Source organism: Myotis lucifugus, unplaced genomic scaffold, assembly GCF_000147115.1.
Source record: "Myotis lucifugus unplaced genomic scaffold, Myoluc2.0 scaffold_117, whole genome shotgun sequence".
Taxonomy (NCBI): domain Eukaryota; kingdom Metazoa; phylum Chordata; class Mammalia; order Chiroptera; family Vespertilionidae; genus Myotis; species Myotis lucifugus.
Genome location: NW_005871165.1, coordinates 1,103,628 through 1,125,399, shown reverse-complemented (window position 1 = coordinate 1,125,399; position 21,772 = coordinate 1,103,628). Strand labels below are relative to the sequence as shown.

Sequence of the window (21,772 nt, the reverse complement as noted above, 5' to 3'; positions counted from 1 at the left end):
CTATTTTTGAAAGAAGGACACAAATGCTTCCCTGGGACTTACTGTGCTGGAGGCACTGTGGTTCACACTTTGACATTTATTTAATCCTCACATTTCACAGATGGTGAAGTGAGCTCAGGAACTGCTTGAAGAGGGAGAACCAGGATGCAGAGCTAGGTGCCTCAAACTCAAGCCCAGTTCTTTGTCATTCACGTGTTCCTGCAGCATCTACATCAGGATGGCAAAGACTGACTTAGGGGTGGCCTGCAGTGCTGTGGTGAGGAGGATTATGAGGCTGCATCTGTGCTCAGGGGGAGAGAGTATCATGATAAATTAGAGATGTCTGCCATGGGGACAACTACAGGGAGTGACAGGCAGTACATATGCCATATATATGCTGCCCTTGGACCAAGCCATTCTTGTGGCAGCCACATGGTCATAGCAGCAGGCACCATTATGGCCAGAACCTCTCTACTCTACATCAGTCTCCCACCATATGGAAGAACATGCCTCTTCTCAACCGGGATTCAAGTATCAACTCTGCTACTTACTAGCCACATGGTCTTAGGCCAGTTACTGCACTTCTTTGAGCTTCAATTTCTTTGTCAGTATAACACTTAACTTCATGAGGATTTAGTACGTATGAATTGGCATAATATTTGTAGAGTTCCTGGTATAATGCTTTACACACAATAAGCATCTAACAAATAGTAGCAGCAATGAATGTTGTTGTTGTTGGCCATCATTCTTTTAAGGCCTATTGCCCACACTGTTGTACACACTAATTTTCTGTTTCTACGACCTGCCAAGGTAAGGCGTACCCAGTCTTCCCAGCTGGCTCACACTCTTCTTCAAGTGCCATAGGATATGTGACAGTCAGTACTGTTCTGTGTTCACCATGAAGTCCCATTACTCTCCAGTCTACTGTTGGACGTTTCAAATCCTCCCTCTGGGCTCCCCCTTGTTAGTGTGATTATATGTCCTAATTGTTTCATTCAGCTTGTTCATGGAGATGCTAGTATTTAAATACCTGGTGGAACATGGAAGCTAATTGTCATCTTAATTGGAGAGGATGACCTGGTAAATAATATGTGTAATTTAATTATCAAGGTAAACTCCATAAAGATTAATGAGAAATCAAAACTCATAACCAAAGGTTTTGAAATTTCTGGGCAGGTAATTCTCAAGTTTGGAAGCAACAGGGGTCAGATTATTGTGGCATCGCAGGCTACTGACACTTTCCCTGGCCAGGACCAGAAAATAAGAGCTGCAGCTCTTTCCAGTGGAGGAGAAGGTGGCTCATGGGCCCAGTGCTTTCTTCTGATATAATTGCTTTTATTAAGCATTTCTTAGCGCCCTGTGCTTTTCTAGTGAGTTAGGATTGCCTCATCCTCCAGGGACATCTACTGTTTTCCCCACGTGGTGGGAGTCCTAGCAACTAAGTCTCCTGGCTTTGGATTCCCTCTTTCCAGAAACACCTGGCACCTTCTTTCCCCAAAAGGCCCAGGCGAGCCTCACACACATGCTGTCTTTCCCCTGGGCATGTGCCTGCTCTCCCACTGCTGTGGGCTTCCTCCCCTGCAGAACCAACTCTTCAGTAAACAAACTTCCTGTTTCCTCAGATTCTTCAATGCATAGCTCTTCCTCTCTCTCGCTAACTGGAACTTGGCTCTTCCCCCAAAATGTTGCTTCCCCTGCAGGCTTCTCTATTAGGAATTGCTCTTTCTTCCATAACCCAGAAATGTCTGTCAGAAGTTGGAGATGGCTTACTCCATGCTCCCTGATACTGCTTTCAGAAAAGGTGCCTCTGATCCCATGCAAAGCCCTGCCTCCCTGAGACTTGTGTCCCAACCTCTCCTTTACCCTGCCTTCTCCAGGTTCCCTGCGACATCCATCCTCACCCTGCTGCTCCACCCTGGGTAATTCTATCATCTGCATGACCACCAACCCAAGTCCTGGGTCTCCCAGGGCCTCCATCACCTTAGCTTTAGTCACCTTCACCTCCTCTCCACTTCAGCTATTCATGGCCACAGCCTGAGTCTGGCCAGCAGCTTGAACTGCTCCACTGTAACGATATGAATTTCAAGGGACTTGACCTCTTATCTTATCATCTCTTACTGAGCTACTTGCACCACATTTTATCTCCGGCTTCATCAGCTCCTCTTGTTCCTTTACTGGCTCACCTATTGGTCTTCTCTTTATTTTCATTCTTCTCTGTCTAGCCTGGGCTCCGTGGTTTATCATTTGCACTATTCCATTGCCAATATTTTATTCTCTTGCATTCCTCAATTCTCAAATTACCCACCTCATTGTTATTTCCATTCTCTCTCTCTCTCTCTCTCTCTCTCTCTCTCTCTCTCTCTCTCTCTCTCTTTCTCTCTCCCTCTCTCTCCACACTTCCCCATTGTTAGCTCACAATTCTTTCTTGGTCCCATCTTTGCCATGGTTCACTGTGGGCAGAGTGCTTTTCCCTGACCTATCGATGTTGAGATTGAGATCACCATGTGACTTGTTTTGGATAATGGAATGTGGACAGAAGTGACAACGTGCCTGTTCTGAGCCAAGACCTTAAGAGCTCTTGCATGTTTCTGATCCTCCCTCTTCAGCCTGGGCCAACACCATGAGAGGCACATGCGCTGGCTAGCCCACTGGCCCAAGGAGGATGAAAGGCACATGGAACAGACCCAGATATGCAGACGTGCAACATGTTGCCGAGCCAACCTGCAGACACATGAGTGAATCAAATAACTGTTTGTTCTCACTGGAAGCCACTGAAACTGGGGGTTGCTTCTTATGCAACATTATTACAGCCACATTTGACTAATGCGGTCTCCTTTATCTTAATCTCCTTCCTTCCAGATATTTCCCATCAATATTTAAATATATTGAAGTCTCTCCCATCTTACAAAATAAACACCCAATCCCACCGGTGCCCTCTTCTAGCCATTGCCCTTCTCCGCCATTCCCTTCTTAAGTAAGATTCTTGAAGAAGTAAGTCTTCTCACTGTCTCCAGGACTCACCTCCCATTCTTGCTTCATTTTCCTGTAGTCTGGCTCTGTTCCCACTGCTCCCTGAAACTGCTCTTGCCAGTCATCATTTTTCAGCAAATCCTTACTGAGCACCGACTCTATGCTGTGGCTGGACATTGGGGTACAAATATGAAAAGATGGGCACAGAGCTCATGGGCTGGAGGCACATAGACAAGTTGCAAGGTGATTACCGCCCAGTGTAATTAGAGCTGTGCGGGGGTTATGAAGAGAGCACCTGGGAGGGTGCAAACCCAGACCTGGAGGTCAGGGAAGTAGCTCTGCAGGAGATGACATCAAATTGGAAAAATAACAAATGGGAGGACTTAGCCAGGCAAGTAAGGGGAGGAAGTTCCAACTAATTGGGGAAAATGTGATTTTTTAAAAAATATATTTTATTGATTTTTTACAGAGAGGAAGGGAGAGGGATGGAGAGTTAGAAACATTGATGAGAGAGAAACATCGATCAGCTGCCTCCTGCACACCCCCTACTGGGGATGTGCCCGCAACCAAGGTACATGCCCTTGACTGGAATTGAACCCGGGACCTATACCCTTGAGTCCTCAGGCCAACGCTCTATCCACTGAGCCAAACCAGTCAGGGCAAAAATGTGATATTTTTAAAGGTACAAATCCCATCAAATCACTGCCTTGTTTAAAGTCTTCAAAAGTCCCCTTTGTATCCATGCAATCAAAAAAGGGCAGGCTCTTGTTCATCATTTTGTCCCCACAGGCTCACAGTAAGAATTTGACAAATATTTTGGTAATACAAAAGAATTAACAAGACATTCATAGGTGAAACATAAGAGGCACAGTTTGCTTAGTTCTCTAGAAGGCTACTGTTGACTACTGAATGCTGTAACAAGACTAGCATTCATATGATGTCTAGTTGTTGACTGCTTGCTTGGTGCTTAATAAATGCTTGTTGCATACACATATGTTTGGTAATTTAAGGGACCTAAATTATAATATGTTGTAACCCTCACAACATCTAAGAGAGAGAGAAAAAAACAATTTCTTAAAGATCAAGTAAATTTCCCAAGATCACCCAATTAGCAAGTCATGAGTGTCAGTTGGATGTCAGGGCTTCCAGTGACGAAGTCTATGCTCTTCCCATGAAACACGTATAGGCCAGTTTCATGTAAATTGTAACATTGGGGAGGGCTTTTCACAGGTGAGATGTAAGCTGGGCTGTGACAGGCCAGTAGGCCAACAGTGGTTCAGAGGAGGAATTCTTGCTCAGAGGACCTGCATGAACACAGGAGCGGAAAAGGTGACAGAAGGGAGATTGGTGAGCTTCAGACACAGGGCTGGTGGACTCCCATCCGAGGGGCAGCTTGAGTTCACAGCTGACTCTGAAGAGCTCCACTCAAACCCTAATATTTGAGCATCACATGGTTTCTGATTACACACATCCAGGGCAAAAAGGAAACGTGATCACTAACACGAGGATTGTCATCAAAGAGGAGACAGTACATCACAGCTGTGCAAGCCTCCATAGACATTGGTATATACTCATGATGCTAGATGTGTGTGTGCAGGTTCCGAAGTGGGCCACCCACCAGGACCAGCAAAAGCTGCCTATTTCCTAGACAGAGCTGTGTGAACCACTGGAATTGGTAAGGCTGTGAGTGAACTTAAGTGTCGTTATAAGCTAATCTGCTTGCAAATTCTTCAATGGGCATAAAGTCTGTTATGCAAGATGATTAAATTCTAGAATCCGCTGTGCAATATCATGCCTGTGGTTAACACTGTACTGTGCACTTAAAATTTTGTTAAGGGAACAGATTTCATGTTGTGTTTCACACACACACACACACACACACACACACACCACAAAAAGGTACAAGGAACCTTTTGGAGGTGATGGATATATTTATTACCTTGACAGTTTCATGGGTATAGGCTCATGTTCAAACTCATCAAATTATGTGCATTAAATACATGCAGTGTCTTGTATATGAATTATACCTCAGAAAAGAAAAAGAAACTATAGAATGTAGCTTTATTATACAAAGACCAAAACTGAGGTAGAGGCAGAACTGGAGACATCCCTGAGATGCCGGTGCTGCCAGGCCCGCACCCTGCCATGGTGGGACTGTGCATGTGGTGCACAGTCGGATGAGCACTAAGGTTGAAGCTCATAAATGTTAAAATTGATATTCCTTGTCAGTTGCATTTACACAGACTTCCCCTTTTCAATTTTGAATAATTTCTTTGTTTAACCAAGATTTTCCTGTCACTAGGTTTTTTAAGCTTACATTTCAGAGATTTTATGTCTTACAGTTTTCATTTCTTCTTCATTACCCAGCAGTACTTGCACACAGATAAACAACAGTAGAAACTACAGCTGAGCACAAAGCAAATAATAAAATTCACCTGCAACCTTAGCACTCAGAGGTAAGTATTGTTAACATTTTCCAGAATCTTTGTATAATCTTTATTTTATTTATTTTTGTTAATCTTTACCTGAGGATATTTTTTCCCATTGATTTTTAGAGAGAGTGGAAGGGAGGGTTGGAGGGAGAGAGTGAGCGAGAAACATCCACGTGTGAGGGATACATCAATTGATTTCCTCTTGCACTCGCCTGGACCAGGGTCAGGGATCAAACCTGCAACTGAGGTACATGCCCTTGACCAGAGTCAGTCCTCGGGCTGGTGCTCTATCCATTTAGCAACACCGGCTAGGGCTTTGTAAATTTTTTAAAATAAAAATAAGACCATATTCTACATTCCATTTTATATCCTGATTTTTATTTAATAATATAACATTGAACATCTCTTTGTGTCAATAAATTCAGAGCAGGGTGCTATTGTATTGGTGTCACTGGGAACTGGTATCAATCGAAGTTGTCTCCAGACTTCAGGTATCACAATTATACATGAGGTTTTGGTGAGTCTTTGTGTGCGTCTTGAATTATTTCCTTAGGGTCCCTTGCCTCCCCTTTCCAGCCTCCCCTCTTATCATCTTCCCACTCTTGCTTCTCTTTCTGGCCAAATTGAACTTCTTCAGGCTCCTTAAGCACACCAGGTTCTCTTCATGCTATCTCTGCTCTGCGCTCTTATACACACTCTCCCTCAACCTGCAATCTCATGCCTAGCTAATCCCTATTCACCTTTCAGACATCACCGTCTCAGGCAAGCCTCCCTGACACCCCACCATCACCATTATCACCACAGACAGGCTCAGCTGTCCCTCTCATGGTGGCCACCATCACCTGCCCTTTGTTCTACTAGAGCAGGAGTCAGGCTACAGTGTAAATCCTGTTTTCCTGTCTCTCCCCTTCACCAAGTTGTAATGTCCACAGGATAAGATCATGCCTGTCTTGGTCAGCGTACCTGGAGCAGTGCCCAGCACATATTGGTGCTCCATAGAAATCTCTAGAACAAGGCCCTGGCCTGTGTGGCTCAGTTGGTCAGGCATTGTCCTGTGCACCAAATGTTGCCGGTTTGATTCCAGTCAGGGCACATGCCCAGGTTGTGGGTTTGGTCCCTGGTCAGGGTGGGTACAGGAGGCAACCCATCGATGTTTCTCTCTCTCTCTCTCTCTCTCTCTCTCTCTCTCTCTCTCTCTTCCTTCCTCCCTCTAGAAAATCAATAAAATCAACATATTTTAAAACTTTTTAAAAATCTGTTGAACACTGAATAAATATATTCCTAAGAATAAAACTGCTGTGTCAATGGCATGGACTTTTTAAGGCTTATGATACATTATTGCCAGATTGCTCCCTCAAAATGCCTTCCCAATTTACCTCTGCTCCCATAGTGTGTGCACATGCTCATTTCCTCATGTCCTGGATGGCCTTGCAAAAACTTTTGAGGTTTCTGTCCATGGGGCTTTACTTCGGGAGCGTTGACTGGAACGATGTGCAGTGGGTTATTGAAGAGTCTCAACTCAGTGGGGTATAAACAAGAAAGTTAACTTTTTCCAGTCACTGCTTTCTTCTGTGTTCTGTTGAATCCCTCTCCCCCGTCATTTAATGACATTTTGGGTAGAAAGTCATGTTCCTGTCACTTTCAGTTATTAAAATCCCAGTCCAGTCCATTTAAAACTCTATATTTGTCTCTGATTCAAAGTTCTTCCTTCCCTGAAGCCTCAGGAGGATTATGGCTCCAGGGACCGGAGGTGGAAGGAGCAGTGCGCTCTCTTCTTTCACTTCTGCTCCTCTTCCTTCCTCTTCTGGGTCTAGCTCTCCAGACTTTGGGCAGGTGGGAGGCATCTCAGCATGGCGGAGGAGCATTGGTGGTGAGGAGGCATCCCTGATCTTGGCCTGGCTCATTCTGCTCCCACGTGAGGCTAGTGACCCTGCTGAAGTGGCAGTCGCCATGTGGAAGATGAGGTCATGTTTTGGAGCAATGCCCAACTCAGCCTGATCGCCTCTCCCTCAAGGACCCACTCAGAGAGGAGGTGGCAAAGTCCCCCTCAATCTGGGCCATGACCCCTAACCTTCCTTGGGTGGAGGCACCCCTACTTGTTGTGGCAACAGTCTGTGTAGCCCACAGCCCCTGACCCTCCTCAGCCCATATCCTTTAGGTGGAACCACAGGAAAGGCTGGAGACATCTTTGTTTTCCAAGCGCTGATGGGAACTGGGATGGGGGCACCTCCAGTCCTATCTTCTAGGCCCTCTACAGTCCCTTCTCCCTCCACTGGCATGGGCCACCTCCATAGGCCTTTTATAGATCTATCCAGACCAGAAGTGGCCAGTGGTCTCTGTGATCACATATGTCTTCCTGGGGGGAGAAATGGGAACTGCTCTTCACATCAAACACTGTAGGGTTGGCAGCTCTGATGCTCTCTCTCCAAATCCCCCCATCCTTCCTTTATAGAAGCAAGAGTGAGGGGACAGGGGTTAGGATGGGGTGTGGGCTGAAGGTGGCAGCTGGTTCTGCAACCTGTGGTTTTTAACCACATTGTCATGTTGCCAGGGTGCGTTGACCCTGCCCAGGGGCAGCTCTCTTTAGAATGCAGGGCTCCTCAGTGCCTCTTGTCCACTGCTTTGGTTTGGACCTTGGTCACCATTCTGGGACACCAGACAAATCCCCGTCATAACATTGTTGTAGATGTACCCGGACATAGCGCTCAGGAGCATTTTTATAATAAATGCAGAACCAGATTGCACATGTCTGTTTCTTGTATCAGCACTGGATACATGCGGAGGGCAAAACCAGGCCATTTGGAATGGAAGGGAAAATAGCCCCACCGAGCAAGAGAAACAGAGCCCAGAGCCCTATGATGTGGGGGTGGAGGAGAGCAAAGGGTGCACCAGAAGGAGAGTAGACGTTCTTGTGCCTCCAGGGCCTTTAGAGTCAGGAGACCTCCCTGTCCAGTCTTGCCCGTTGCCAGGGACAATCAGGTCATGAGAAGCAGAGAGTTGGGGAGAAAGGGACCCCAGTGGAACCTTTTCAACTTCCCTCGATCCTTCAAATGCAAATGTCACATCCAATTGAGATGATGCTCTGGCTGGAGCCCCGCCCTCCCACTGGCACTGGCCATAACAATCCACACGGTTACTTCCCAGAGCTGCGCTTTCACAGGCTGAGTGGTAAGTGCAGCAGTGGCCATGCAGCAGGAGAGGCTGGCCAGGGGTTGTCAGCCCCCAGCATCCATGAGAAAAGGAAGTTTGGACAGGGTCTCACTGAAGCAATCACGGTGAGAAGGGCCCTCGCCCTCAAGCTCTCTCGCATGGTCTGTTGAAATAAGATCTTCGATATCGCAGTTGCAGTCAGAATGTTGGGGGCCATGGAATTCATTAGTCTCGACTTCGGTGGCATTGATTTCTTGCTTAGTAATTAGCTCACCAGAGCCCCTGATGGCATAATCGCTCTATTTACATAATTAAGACATAAATCTTGAGCCTGGGGAGTAGCCAGAACACTAAGGACACTGGACACCAAGGGCGGCAGACGCTTAACAGCTCGTAGCCACAGTTCCACACTCTCACCAGCTGATCTCATTTACCTCAGTGACTTCAATGGGCTGACAGCGTCTCCTTAGAAACATGTTTTTGAAGGTTCGTGCCAAGGAGATCAATCCACTTAACTAGCCTTATAGAGAGGCTGTAACAGTCTTAAAACCTGCTCACAATCTCTTGCTTTTAAGGAATAGAATGTGGTGGAAGTGATGGTATGTGACTTCCAGAGCTACTTTATAACACTTCTCTCTCTCTCTCTCTCTCTCTCTCTCTCTCTCTCTCTCTCTCTCTCTCCATCCTTCTCCTCCCCCTTCCCCTTCCCGCCCTCCCCCCTGCTCTGGGGAACCCACCCACCATGTGGTGATGCTACTCAAACAGCCTGTGGGAAGTCCCTGACAAACTAAGGCCTTTTGTCAGGGACTGGCACCTGCTCTCCAGCCACATGAGTGAGCCACCTTGGAAGTGGATCCTCCACCCTCAGACAAGCATTCCGATGATGCAGCTCTGGCTCATGTCTTGATGACCATCTCAAGACTCAGCCCCTCCCAAGTTTCTGACTCACAGAAACTGTGAGGAGCACGATGTTCATTATGGTTTTAAGCCATGGAGTTCTGGGTAATTTGTCACCCCAAGAAACAACTCGTACAGAGAGCACTTCTCTCCTCAGTGCTGCTTCTTCAGGTAAGAAATGGTCTGACATCAAGACCCAAACAGCTAAACATGTTTATATTTTGTGACCCAGCAATTTCTCTTGTAAGAATTATCTTATAAAATATATTTTAAATGTAGAGTCACTAATTTGCCAAATACTTGTATAAATGTGTTCGTTGCAGCACTCTTAGTAATAGTGAAATTGAAAGACATCTAACATTTCCATCAACAGACTCCAATTAAATAAATTATAAAGAAAAGCTGAATAATACCATGTAAGCATTGAAGAAATTGATCTAGTAGTAACAAAAACTCCCATATACTTTTGCATGTAAAAATCCAAATCCAGATGGTCTCACCAGAGTCTACCAGCAATTTATGGAAGAAATACTTAAATATTTATACAAATAATCATGAGAAATAGAGAAATAAGACAACAATTTTCAAGTATAACCTTTTTTTTAAAAAAAAATGTTTTTATTGATTTTAGAGAGAGAGGAAGGAAGACAGGGAAAGAAACATTGATGTGAGAGAGAAACATCAATTGGGGGATTGCGCCCACAACCTGGGCATGTGCCCTGACCAGGAATTGAACCAGCAATCCTTTGGTGCATGGGATGATGCTCAACCAACTAAGCCACACAGCTGGGACCTTTAAGTATATAATCTTGATATCAAAATCCACCAGAAATGTTAGAAGAAAGGAAAATTATAAGCAAATCTCACATTTTCAAAAATATTAGAAACCAAACCTAAATTTGTAGAAAGATATATAACACTAGAGGCCTGGTGCACAAAATTCGTGCATGGAGGGTGGTTTCCTTAGCCCAGATTGCACCCTCTCCAACTGGGGATCCCTTGGGGGATGTCCAACTGACGGCCCCTAACTGCCCTCCCCTGCCAGCCTGGTTGCCCCTAACTGCCTCTGCTTGCTAGCCTGATAGCCCCTAACTGCTCTCCCCTGCCAGCCTGGTTGCCCCCAACTGCCCTCCCCTGCCAGCCTGATCTCGCCCCTAACTGCCCTCCTCTGCTGACCAATTTGGTTCTGATTGGTCAGTTTCTATGCCAGTCAGTGTCAAAAGCTCCACCTCCTAGGCAGCCATTGGCTCCCCACAGCACCCAGATTTGGTTCTGATTGGTCAGTTTCAAAGCCAGTCAGCGTCAAAAACTCTGCCTCCTAGGCAGCCATTGGTTCTTCACAGCACCCACATTTGGTTTTGATTGGTCAGTTCCTATGCCAGTCAGCGTCTCTAGGCCTATCAATGGGGCCTGATCAGAAAGGCGGGGCTGATCAGCAGCCCTGGTGGAGGCCTGGAGAGAAATGGAGGCACGGCTGCTGGCCAGACTGGGAAAGAGAGAGGCAAGTGCTGATCAGAAGCTGCCACAGAGGCAATGGATCAGTCCCTGCTTCTCTCTTCAGGCCTCTCTCTGGCCCTGATTCGCAGCCCCCTCAGCAGTCAGTGCTGGGGCACCCCACCTGCAGCAGAAGCAGTCAGCGCTGGGTTGCCATGGCAACCCAGTGCTGACTGCAGGACTTCTGGTTGGTGGTGCCTGGTTGTTACTGGTCTTTACGACCCAGGGTTTTTATATATTAGGATGAAAAGCTGTGTTTAATACAAAAATGCAAGATAATTTACTTTATTAACAGGACTAGTGGCCCAGTGCACAAAATTCGTGCAAAGGGAGGGGGTTCCCTCAGCCCAGCCTGCACCCTCTCCAATCGTGGACCCCTTGGGGGATGTCTGACCACCGGTTTAGGTCCGATCCCACAAGGATCAGACCTAAACCGGTGGTCAGACATCCCTCTCGCAATCTGGGACCGCTGGCTTCTAACCGCTCACCTGCCTGCCTGCCTGATCACCCCTAACCTCTCTGCCTGCCTGCCTGCCTGATTGCTCCTAACTGCCTCTGCCTGCCTGCCTGATTGCCCCTAACTGTCCTCCCCTGCCAGCCTAATCTCGCCCCCAACTGTTCTCCGCTGCTGGCCTGATCTTGCCCCAAACTGCCACTGCCTGCCTGATCACCCCTAACTGCCCTCCCTTGCCGGCCTGATCTAGCCCCCAACTGCCCTCCCCTGCCAGCCTGGTTGCCTCCAACTGCCCTCCCCTGCCAGCCTGATCTCGCCCACCAACTCCCCACCCCTGCTGGCCTGATTGCCCCTAACTGCCTCTGCCTCGGCCCCCACCACCATGGTTTTGTCCGGAAGGAAGTTGGACGTCCAGAAGATGGCCAGTCAACCCAGTCTAATTAGCATATTACCATTTTATTAGTATAGATAAGGGAAGAAATCATGATAATCACAATAGATGTGGAAGAATCATTTAACTGAATAGACATAAAGTGCTTTCTTTTATTGTTATATAAGACCTTTATTAATAGACTAGAGGCTCAGTGCATGAATTCATGCACCTTGAAAGGAACTGTGGGCCGTAAGGCTGTGGTGGGCAAAGGGATGGATCTCGGCCCATCCTCCTCACCTCCAGCCGGCCCCTCCCCCCAAGGCCCTCTGTCTGCCAGCAGCCCCGCTCCCACCACCACTGGCACCCGCTGATGGCGCAAAGCGATTGGGGCTGGCACCAGCAGCAGGTTCAAAAAGCGGCTCCGTCGCTGGCAGTGGTGCAAGCGTGGGCAGGACTGCAGCATGCAGGAGCAAAGAATTTTCAGTAACCACCAGAGGCTTAGCCCGTTGACAGCAATCAACGCCTTGCCTTTGTCTGGCGCCCCTGCTCACCTGTTCCACCATCCCACCGCGGCCGATGCCCACCATTTTCCACGCAAAACCCCTGGTGGTGAGCGCACGTCATAGTGACCAGTTGTTTAGTTGTTCCACTGTTCAGTCTATTTGCATATTAGCCTTTTATTATATAAGACAGTGGTTCTCAACCTTCTGGCCCTTTAAATACAGTTCCTCATGTTGTGACCCAACCATAAAATTATTTTCGTTGCTACTTCATAACTGTAATGTTGCTACTGTTATGAATCGTAATGTAAATATCTGATATGCAGGATGGTCTTAGGCGACCCCTGTGAAAGGGTCATTCGACTGCCAAAGGGGTCTCGACCCACAGCTTGAGAACCACTGATATAGGATGATTGAAAATTTATTGGCTTTTTTAAAAAAAAATCATGTTGTAAACTTTTATTACAAACTAGAGGCCCAGTGCATGAATTCGTGCATGGGTGGGATTCCTTGGGGTGGCCTGCAGAGATTGAGCCCCAGCTCACACCCCCAGGCTCACAGCCCCAGCTTGTGCCTCCAGCCTCATAGCCCCGCAGGCCCACCTGGCACCCTGCTGTGGCTTGGAACCACCCCCTCACCATCCCACCTGGGGGCAATTGATCAGGGCCAGGCCCCCTGCCTGGCTCTCTCAGTGCCTGCAAGCCAGGCGGCAGCCCCGCCTCCTGCCGCCACCGCTAGTTACCATCTGTGGGGCAATCAGCAGAGCGATTGGGCCCCCACTTGCACCCGCCTTGGCCTGGCACCACCTGCTCACCTGCTCCACCATCCTGCTGTGGTCCAGCTCTTGTCAGGGCCCACTGGGGCCAGCAGCACCTCCACTGCCACCTGCTGCCAGTGCCACATTGCCAATGCCCACCATGTTCCGCGCCACCCACTGGTGGTCAGCGCATGTCATAGCGAGCAGTCGAACTCCCAGTCAAACTCCCGGTCTAACAATTTGCATATTAGGCTTTTATTATATAAGATTAGAAATGTAGTTCTTAAAAATCTCAACTTGGCTAGATATAAAACCATTTAAAAACCATTAAGGATATATAGAGAAAAACCTGGCTAAAAAATAAAACCCAAACATATCTGTCCATTTGTCATTACAAAAAAAAATGTATTTAAATCAAAATAATAAAAAGCCCAAGCTGCATAGATATTGCAGATAATTTTAGTTATCTGATTAACAGGCAAAAGGAAGGACTTAAGGTCTTCAGCTCCAATGTTTTGTTCATTTCTTATCGCTGGAATTTTAGGTCCATTTATTCTTGTTGGCTGACTTAATCGAATAATAGTAGAGATGGTTGACTGGCATTTACTCAGCCCCACCCTGCTCAGCCTTGGGAGAAGACCAATTCTCAGCTGGTGGATGCGCTGCTTTTGTCTTTGCCATCTTGTGGTGGGTTTGGGGGCATCTGCAAAAGTACTGATGTTGAAGTGGCTGCTGAACAGGGTCTCCTCCCCTTGACTTTCCTTATCTTCTGCACTGCAGTCCTCTCTAGGCTGTCTTCAGTAAGGTGGGCCCCTGCAGAATGGTAGTCTATATCATGATACATATTCCATCTTAGTGATCTGCCTCACTCCCCTGCACCTGGTTGTCAGTACCTTCCATCCTTTCTTGCACAAGAGGATTGAAATATTGTGGTGATGCCCATAGGGTCTCCACATGTAGTTAGGTTGATGCTGTGGCCTGCAGTGAGGCCAGAACTGTTGGATCTGCCTTTAGGAGTACTCTGCTATCCCTCATTCTTGCCCCTATTCTCACTGCTCTGGTCATTCTTCTGGTAATTGCACGGAGGACCCATACCACATGCATAGCATCTATAATGGTTACCTTCTGTTGCTTACTGACTGCCTTGCACTGGAATTCCACCATGAACCACAACATTTGCTGCCTCTGCACCCCTTTCTCCTTCAACAACATCAAACTCCACAGTCTCTCTGCTTCCTACACTGGGCAGGTACTCCCTGGGGTTATTTATGCAGTCTGGTCTTTAGCAGGTTTGCTGAATGCAAAGCTAATATTTCTTAAATGATGTTTTTGTATGTCAGGCACTAACAGAAAAAAATTTATTAAAGATATTTTATAATAGCATCAAAAAATATCAAGTACCTAGGAATTCAACTTTCTTGCATTAAGTTGCTAAGGAGTTTTGCAAAAATGTACATGTATAGCAATCTCTGTGCATCAGATCTTCAAGTAAAATTTGAGATAATTAACAGCATTATAATATTGAGTCTTCTAATCTATGAATTCAACATACCTCGCCACCTATTTAAGTCTTATTCAATGTCCTTTAATAAAAGTACGGAGTTTTTCTTGTAGAAATCTTGCTCTTCTTAAATATTTCATAGGTACTTGACATTTTTTGATGTTACACAGAATATTAAAAAGACGTGTACTCAAGGGTCATGATTTAATACAATGCATAATTTTTCCTACGTAATGAAGGACTTAAATGGAACTGGCATTTTTTAAACTGTGGTACATTGTGGTGAATACAACAATGGCTTCTAGTACCATCTGTTGCCAGTGCCAGGATTCTCATTAAGACAGTCGTGACCTCATGAATTCCTAAAAAGGTCTTAGAGATCCCTTGTAGTAGCAGACTACACTGCTATAGAAGATGCATGCCCACGTGCACTAGCAAACATCTATAGAAATATTTCCAGAGCATTGCTTATAGTAGTCCCAAATTAGAAATAACCCCAAAACCCTTCAACTGTAAAATGAATAATAAACTATACTCATTAGTGGAATACCATAGCATTGAAAATGAAATACCTACAGCTACATGAAACAGTTTGCCACACCCAAGGCATCCACACTGGTGGCAGGTAGAGGGTGCATGTGAGAGCTCAGGGATTTCGAAAAGAAAGAATGGGTTTTAATCACCTTAGAACCTGGCAAGAGCCAAGGTTCCAGCAACAGAGAATCGGATTTCCATTTCCTTGGGCCTGGGGAGAAACTGGAAATGTTTCTGGTTTTCAGAGAGGTGGCGGGAGCTTAGCCAGCAGAAGGCCATGAACCTGCTGGGAAGGGGTTCTAACTGCCTGTTTTGTGTGGGTCTAAAAAGGGGATCTGCCTGATCCTTGAACTGCTAGTGGTCCGGAGGTTCTGGGATCAGCACTGGTGGAATATCACCAAACACCTTCTATGGATTGACTAAGAAAAGAAAAATATCCTCCTCACACCTGAACAGAGGAGTAGTGCTTGCCAGTTCAATCATATCTGTTTCAAAAAAGCTAAAATTATGGTGTGTTCCACCACGTATCAATGTGACACCGCACATAGCAACTCAAGCAGCCTGCCCTATCTACTTAATGATATGATCACTGAAGAATCCAAGGGGATGTGAACCAAGATCTGAAATTTACTTTGAAACATATCAAAAAAATAAGTAGATGTTATGGGTTGAATTACATCCCATCAAAATCCACATGTTAAAGTCCCTCTGAAGTGACCTTATCTGGAGACAGGGTCATTACAGAGCTCATACAGTTAAAATCAGGTCATCAGGGTGGGTGAAATCCAATATGATGGGTGTCCTTATGAAAGGGAGAAATTTGGACACAGACACACATAAAGGATGACAATGTGAAGAGGCACAGGGAGAAGACAGCCATCTACAAGCCATGGAGAGAGGCCTGGAACAGGTCCTTTCCTCACAGCCCTGACAGGAACCAACCGTGTTGACACCTTGATCTCAGACTTCCAGGCTCCAGAGCTGTGAGACAATACATGTCTGTGGTTTAAGCATCACAAAATGTTCACTTAGAACAAAGAAAAGTCAACTTTTTTACAAATAGCAGCTCAATTCCTAGAAACCCAATGACTAGATAATTCCACAGAATATCAAATGAGCAATCTCCACAGTAACAATGGCATTTTACACACAGCACATCTCTACATGTTGACTTGGACATTCCACTTTGGAGACACTATCTTATAAAAATAATAATACCAGTGTATAAATATATATGTGCTTATTTCACTTTTGGTTGTAATGACATCAAATTGGAACACACCTGACTGTCCACATCAAGACACATCATAGTTAAAATGCCAAAGGTCAGAGACAAAATGAGAAGCTTAAAAGCAGCAAGAGAAAAGCAGTTAGTTAGCTACAAGGGAGCTTCCATAAGACTGTCAGCTGATTTTTCAACTTGGCAGGCCAGAATGGACCGGCAAGAAATATACAAAGCGATGAAAAGCAAGGACCTACAACCAAGATTACCCTACCCAGAAAACGTATCATTTAAAATTCAAGGTCAGATAAAGAACTTCCCAGACAAGAAAAACCTAAAGAAGTTCATCACCACCAAACCAATATCACATGAAATGTTAAAGGGTCTTTTTTAAGAAGATGAAGAAGATGAGAAAAGATAAAAAATATGGACAATGAAAAGGCAATAAATACATATCTATCAGCAACTGAATCTAAAAAACAATCAGAACAGAAACAGACTCATAGATATAGAGAACATTTTGATAGTAGCCAGATGGGTGGGGGATTGTGGGGATGTTAAAAAAGGTGAAGGGATTAAGAAGTACAAATTGGTAGTTACAGAATAGTGATGGGGATATAAACTACAGCCTAGGGAATAGTCAATAATATTGTAGTAACTATGTATGGTGTCAGGTATAAGATTTATCAGCATGATCACTTAGTAAGTTATATAATGTCTAACCACTGGATTGTACATCTGAAGTTCATATAATATTGTATGTCAACTGTAATTGAAAAATAAAAAATAATTTAAAGTAAAAAAAGAAAAAGAAACAAGGAAGGAATCTAGAGTCAGGCCAAGAAGGCAAGCTGAAGGAATGAAATTTGCTCACTAGTTCCTCCTGACAACTGACCAACAGTGGGAATGAGAACAGAACTGGGGTAAGTCTGGTGAAGAAACTGGGATTAATTCATTAAAAATCCTGATCTTAGAGGGCCAGGAGAACAAGAAACAGCAGGTGGGCCCTAGCCTGTTTGGCTCAGTGGATAGAGCATCAGCCTGCAGACTGAAGGGTCCCAGGTTTGATTCCGGTCAAGGGCACATGCCCGGGTTGCAGGCTCATTCCCCAGTAGGGGGTGTGCAGGAGGCAGCCAATCAATTATTCTCTCTCATCATTGATGTTTCTATCTCTCTCTCCCTCTCCCTTCCTCTCTGAAATAGATAAAAATATATTTTTTAAAAATGAAAAGAAACAGCAGGTGAGTGTGCGAGTATGAAGATTCCAGAGTCAGAATAACCTGGGTTTGAAAATTCTGGCTGTTTGACTACCTGTGAGGTTGGGCAGATGCCTCATTCTATCTTGTCTTGTAAAATGAAAATAATGATATTTACCTTCTAGGTTTGATGAAAGTAGCAAATGAATGATGTATATAAAATATGTACTGTAAATGCTCAACAGTGACAAGTGTTATTATTAGCATCTCGGTGTACATATACCCATTCACAGCAGGTGCTCAGCAATGATGACCATCATCATTAGTGCAGTGTTTTCCTAGTCTTCCCTGAAGATGAAAAGGGAGAGAAAGCTTGCTTCTTTGCATCCCATCCCACAATCCCTCGTGCTTCATCTTTTATTGTTTCTGCATGCAGCTGAGGAATGCATCCCTTAGACAGTTCAAATGGCAGGAAGCCAGGGAAAGAACCCAACACAACAGTATCCTGATAATAACTAATCTTGATTCACATATGCATATGACTCATGTGTGCACTGTGCCAATGGAGACATCAGGATCTGGGGACCAAGTTTCAGCATCTGGTCCAGAGTTAGATTGTGCTGTGTGTGTGTGTGTGTGTGTGTGTGTGTGTGTGTGTGAAATGCCATTGTTACTCATTTGATTGCTCATTTGATATTTTCTGTGGAATTATCTAGTCATTGAATTTCTAGGAAGTGAGCTGCTATTTGTAACAAAGTTGACTTTTCTTTGTTCTAAGTGAACATTTTGTAATGCTCTCTTTCCCTCCTAACATTTTTTCAAAATTTCAAATATACAGTAAAGTTGAAAGCATTTTACAGTGAATGCCCATAAGTTCAGCACCTCAATTCAACCTATCATTAACATCCTATATAATAAAAGGGTAATATGTAAATAGACCAAACAGCAGAACGACTGAACAACCAATCAAAGCGTAATATGCTAATGATATGCTAAGGCTGCTCAACTGTTCGCTATGACATGCACTGACCACCAGGGGGCAGACAGTCAACTGGTCGACCAATCACTATGATGTGCACTGACCACCAGGGGGCAGATGCTCCAACCTTTAAGTTAGCTTGCTGCTGGGGTCTGGCTGATCAGGACTGAGCGAGATTGGCCAGACACGCCCCGGAGCCCTCCCACAGTCCCTCCCTGGCCCGATCTTGCACCAGTGGGGTCTCTCAGCCTGGTCTGCACCCTCTCACAATCTGGGACCCCTCGGGGGATGTCGGAGAGTCTGTTTCAGCCTGATCCCGCAGGCCACTCCCCTTGGGAGGGCGCCAGATGCAGGGCTCATGGCTGGTGAGTGCTGTTGTGGCAGCAAGAGCCTCTCCCGATAGGGACTGATTGGGCATGAGCCCGTGACAGGTACAGTTGGGCTGGGATGAGTGGGAGCAGCAGGTAGGAGTGGCAGGTGGTGTTGGACTGCAGGTTTCGGCCCAATCCCTGCAGGCCACCCAGAGGGACCCCACCCATGCACGAATTTGTGCACAGGCCTCTAGTTTTATTATACTTACTAGAGGCCCGGGGCACAAAATTCATGTGTGGGTACGGTCCCTAGGCCTGGTCTGCAATCAGGGACATCTTTCTTAGCTGCCCGCAGCTGGCCCTGCCCCCCTGCCGCCACCCACCCTCGGTTCCCCATTTGCTATCAGGTGATCTGTGCCTGACAGCTAGGGAAAGGGACTGAGAGGTGGTCAGTGCACTCATAGTGACTGGTCCAACTGTCGTTCTGGTCATTCTGCCATTAGGGTCAATTTGCATATTACCCTTTTATTATATAAGATAGAGGCCTGGTGCACAGGTGGGAGCCAGCTGGCCTGCTTTGAAGGGGGTCCCGGAACAGGGTGGGGGGGGGCTGTAGGGGGTCAGGGTCATCAGGGAAGGGGCCACGGGGTTTGCAGTCCGGCCATGCCCCAGATCAGGGTGGGGGTACCCGCTGGGGACAGGGCCGGCCTGGGAGAGGGGCCGGGGAGGTTTGCAGGCTGGCCACACCCCCAGTGGGGTGGGGGTCCCCATTTGGGGGTGGGGCTGGCCTGGGCGAGGGGCTGAGGGTGGATTGCAGGCCGGCCACGCCCCTGGCTTTGTCAGGATGGACAGATGTTCGGAAGACGTCCAGTCCAATTAGTGTATTAGTCTTTTATTAGTATAGATTGTTATTATGTATCATCTATCTATCTAAACCTCTAATCACCCATCAATCCAGCTGCATTAGTTTCCCAGGACTGCTGCAGCATAGTACCACAGACCAGGTGGCTTAAACCACAGACATGCACTGTCTCACAGCTCTGGAGGCTGGAAGTCTGAGATCAAGGAATCAGCAGGGTTGGTTCCTGTGAGGGCTGTGAGGGAAGGACCTGTTCCAGGCTTCTCTCCATAACTTGTAGATGGCTATCTTCTCCCTGTGCTTCTTCACATTGTCATTCGGCATGTATATCTGTGTCTAAATTTCCTTCTTTTTCAAAAAATGTATTTTTACTGATTTCAGAGAGGAAGGGAGAGAGATAGAGAGAGCTAGAAACATAAATGATAAGAGACCTCCTTCACATCCCACACTGGAGATCGAGCCCACAACCCGAGCATATGCCCTGACCAGGAATTGAAGCTTGACCTCCTAGTTCATAGATTGACACTCAACCACTGAGCCATGCTGGCTGGGCCAAATTTTCCTCTTTTATAAAGACACCAGTAATATTGGATTTTGCCCTCCCCACCACCAATGACCTGATTTTAACTGTATGACCTCTGTAATGACCCTGTCTTCAGATAAGGTCACGTCAAAGGGACTTTAACATGTGGATTTTGATGGGATGTAACTCAACCCATAGCATCTACTTATGTTTGGATGCAGTTCAAAGTAAATTTCAGAGAGAAACCAAGATGGCGGCATAGGTAAACACCGGAGATTGCTGCCTCGCACAACCACTTCAAAAATACAACTAAAAGACGGAACGGACATCATCCAGAACCACAGGAAGGCTGGCTGAGTGGAAATTCTACAACTAGAAGGAAAGAGAAAAGCATACCGAGACTCAGAGGAGGCGCAGTACAGAAGTAAAATACTAAGGTGCGGAGTGCATGCGGAGCGGGCTGGTGGCTGAGGGCGCGGTTGTCGTTTTCAATCGGGAGGGAGTCTCAGGCTCTGAGCTCCAGTTCCGGGCAAGTCTCTAGGGACCCAGACTCATACGGGAGAAGCAGGACTGTCTGGCATCGGTCAGAACCCTAGGGCAGCTTTCTCTCGGGGGGTCTTGCAGCGATTACCCAGACACTGAGAAGCAGAGCCTCTGAGGGCAAGACTGTGTTGATCCCATGGGACCCACCCCACCCAAGCCCTGCTGTGGGACCCGCCCTGCCCAAGCCCTGCAGGGAAAGGCTAGATTAGCACCTCCCTAGAGATCCAGGAGCCAGGAAGCCCAGAGGTCAGAATGGGACCATCCAGTTTGCAGATCCGTGGAACCATAAAAGACACACTCAGGGGGCAGACTCAGTGAGCACCAAAGCCCCATCGAAGCAAGTCTAGCCCCAGAGGGGTGTCTCCAGCACAGAAGTTCTCCCACTGCAGACACAGCTGATTCTCACAGCCAATTGGCCTGGAGGTCAATTCCTCACAGTGATAACTACAACAATCAAGGCTTAATTACAACAAGACTGTGCACAAAGCCCACAAGGGGGTGCACCAAGAGTGTCTACCTCAGGTAATTGGGACACTTAGCACAGAAAGGCACTCTATCAACACAGCAAAGCATAAAAAATGCCAAGACAAAGAAACAGGACACAAACGACAGAAATGGAGGAAAGCAAACTGCTGGATATAGAGTTCAAAACCACACTTTTAAGGTCTTTAAAGAACTGTCTAGAAGCCGCCGATAAATTTAATAAGGCCCTCGAAAAGACTGGTGAGACCGCCGATAAATGTAGTGAGATCTTCAAGAAATCTAGTGAAACTCTCGATGTTGTGATAAAGAACCAACTAGAAATTAAGCATACACTGACTGAAATAAAGAATATTATACAGACTCCCAACAGCAGACCAGAGGATCGCAAGAATCAAGTCAAAGATTTGAAATACAAAGAAGCAAAAAACACCCAACCGGAAAAACAAAATAAAAAAAGAATCCAAAAATATCAAGATAGTGTAAGGAGCCTCTGGGACAGCTTCAAGTGTACCAACATCCGAATTATAGGGGTGCCAGAGAGAGAGAGAGAGCAGATATGAAAACTATTGAAGAAATAATGCAGAAACTTCTCCTACCTGGTGAAAGAAATAGATT

The 21,772-nt window shown here is 46.1% G+C and overlaps 2 pseudogenes; one reads left to right on the top strand and one right to left on the bottom strand.

Moving 5' to 3' along the window:
• Window positions 1–13,609: 13,609 nt before the first annotated feature.
• On the bottom strand, window positions 13,610–14,818 carry LOC102419521 (annotated as a pseudogene).
• A 271-nt stretch (window positions 14,819–15,089) lies between these two features.
• The window catches only part of LOC102419216, a 9,163-nt pseudogene continuing 2,480 nt past the window's right edge, over window positions 15,090–21,772 (top strand).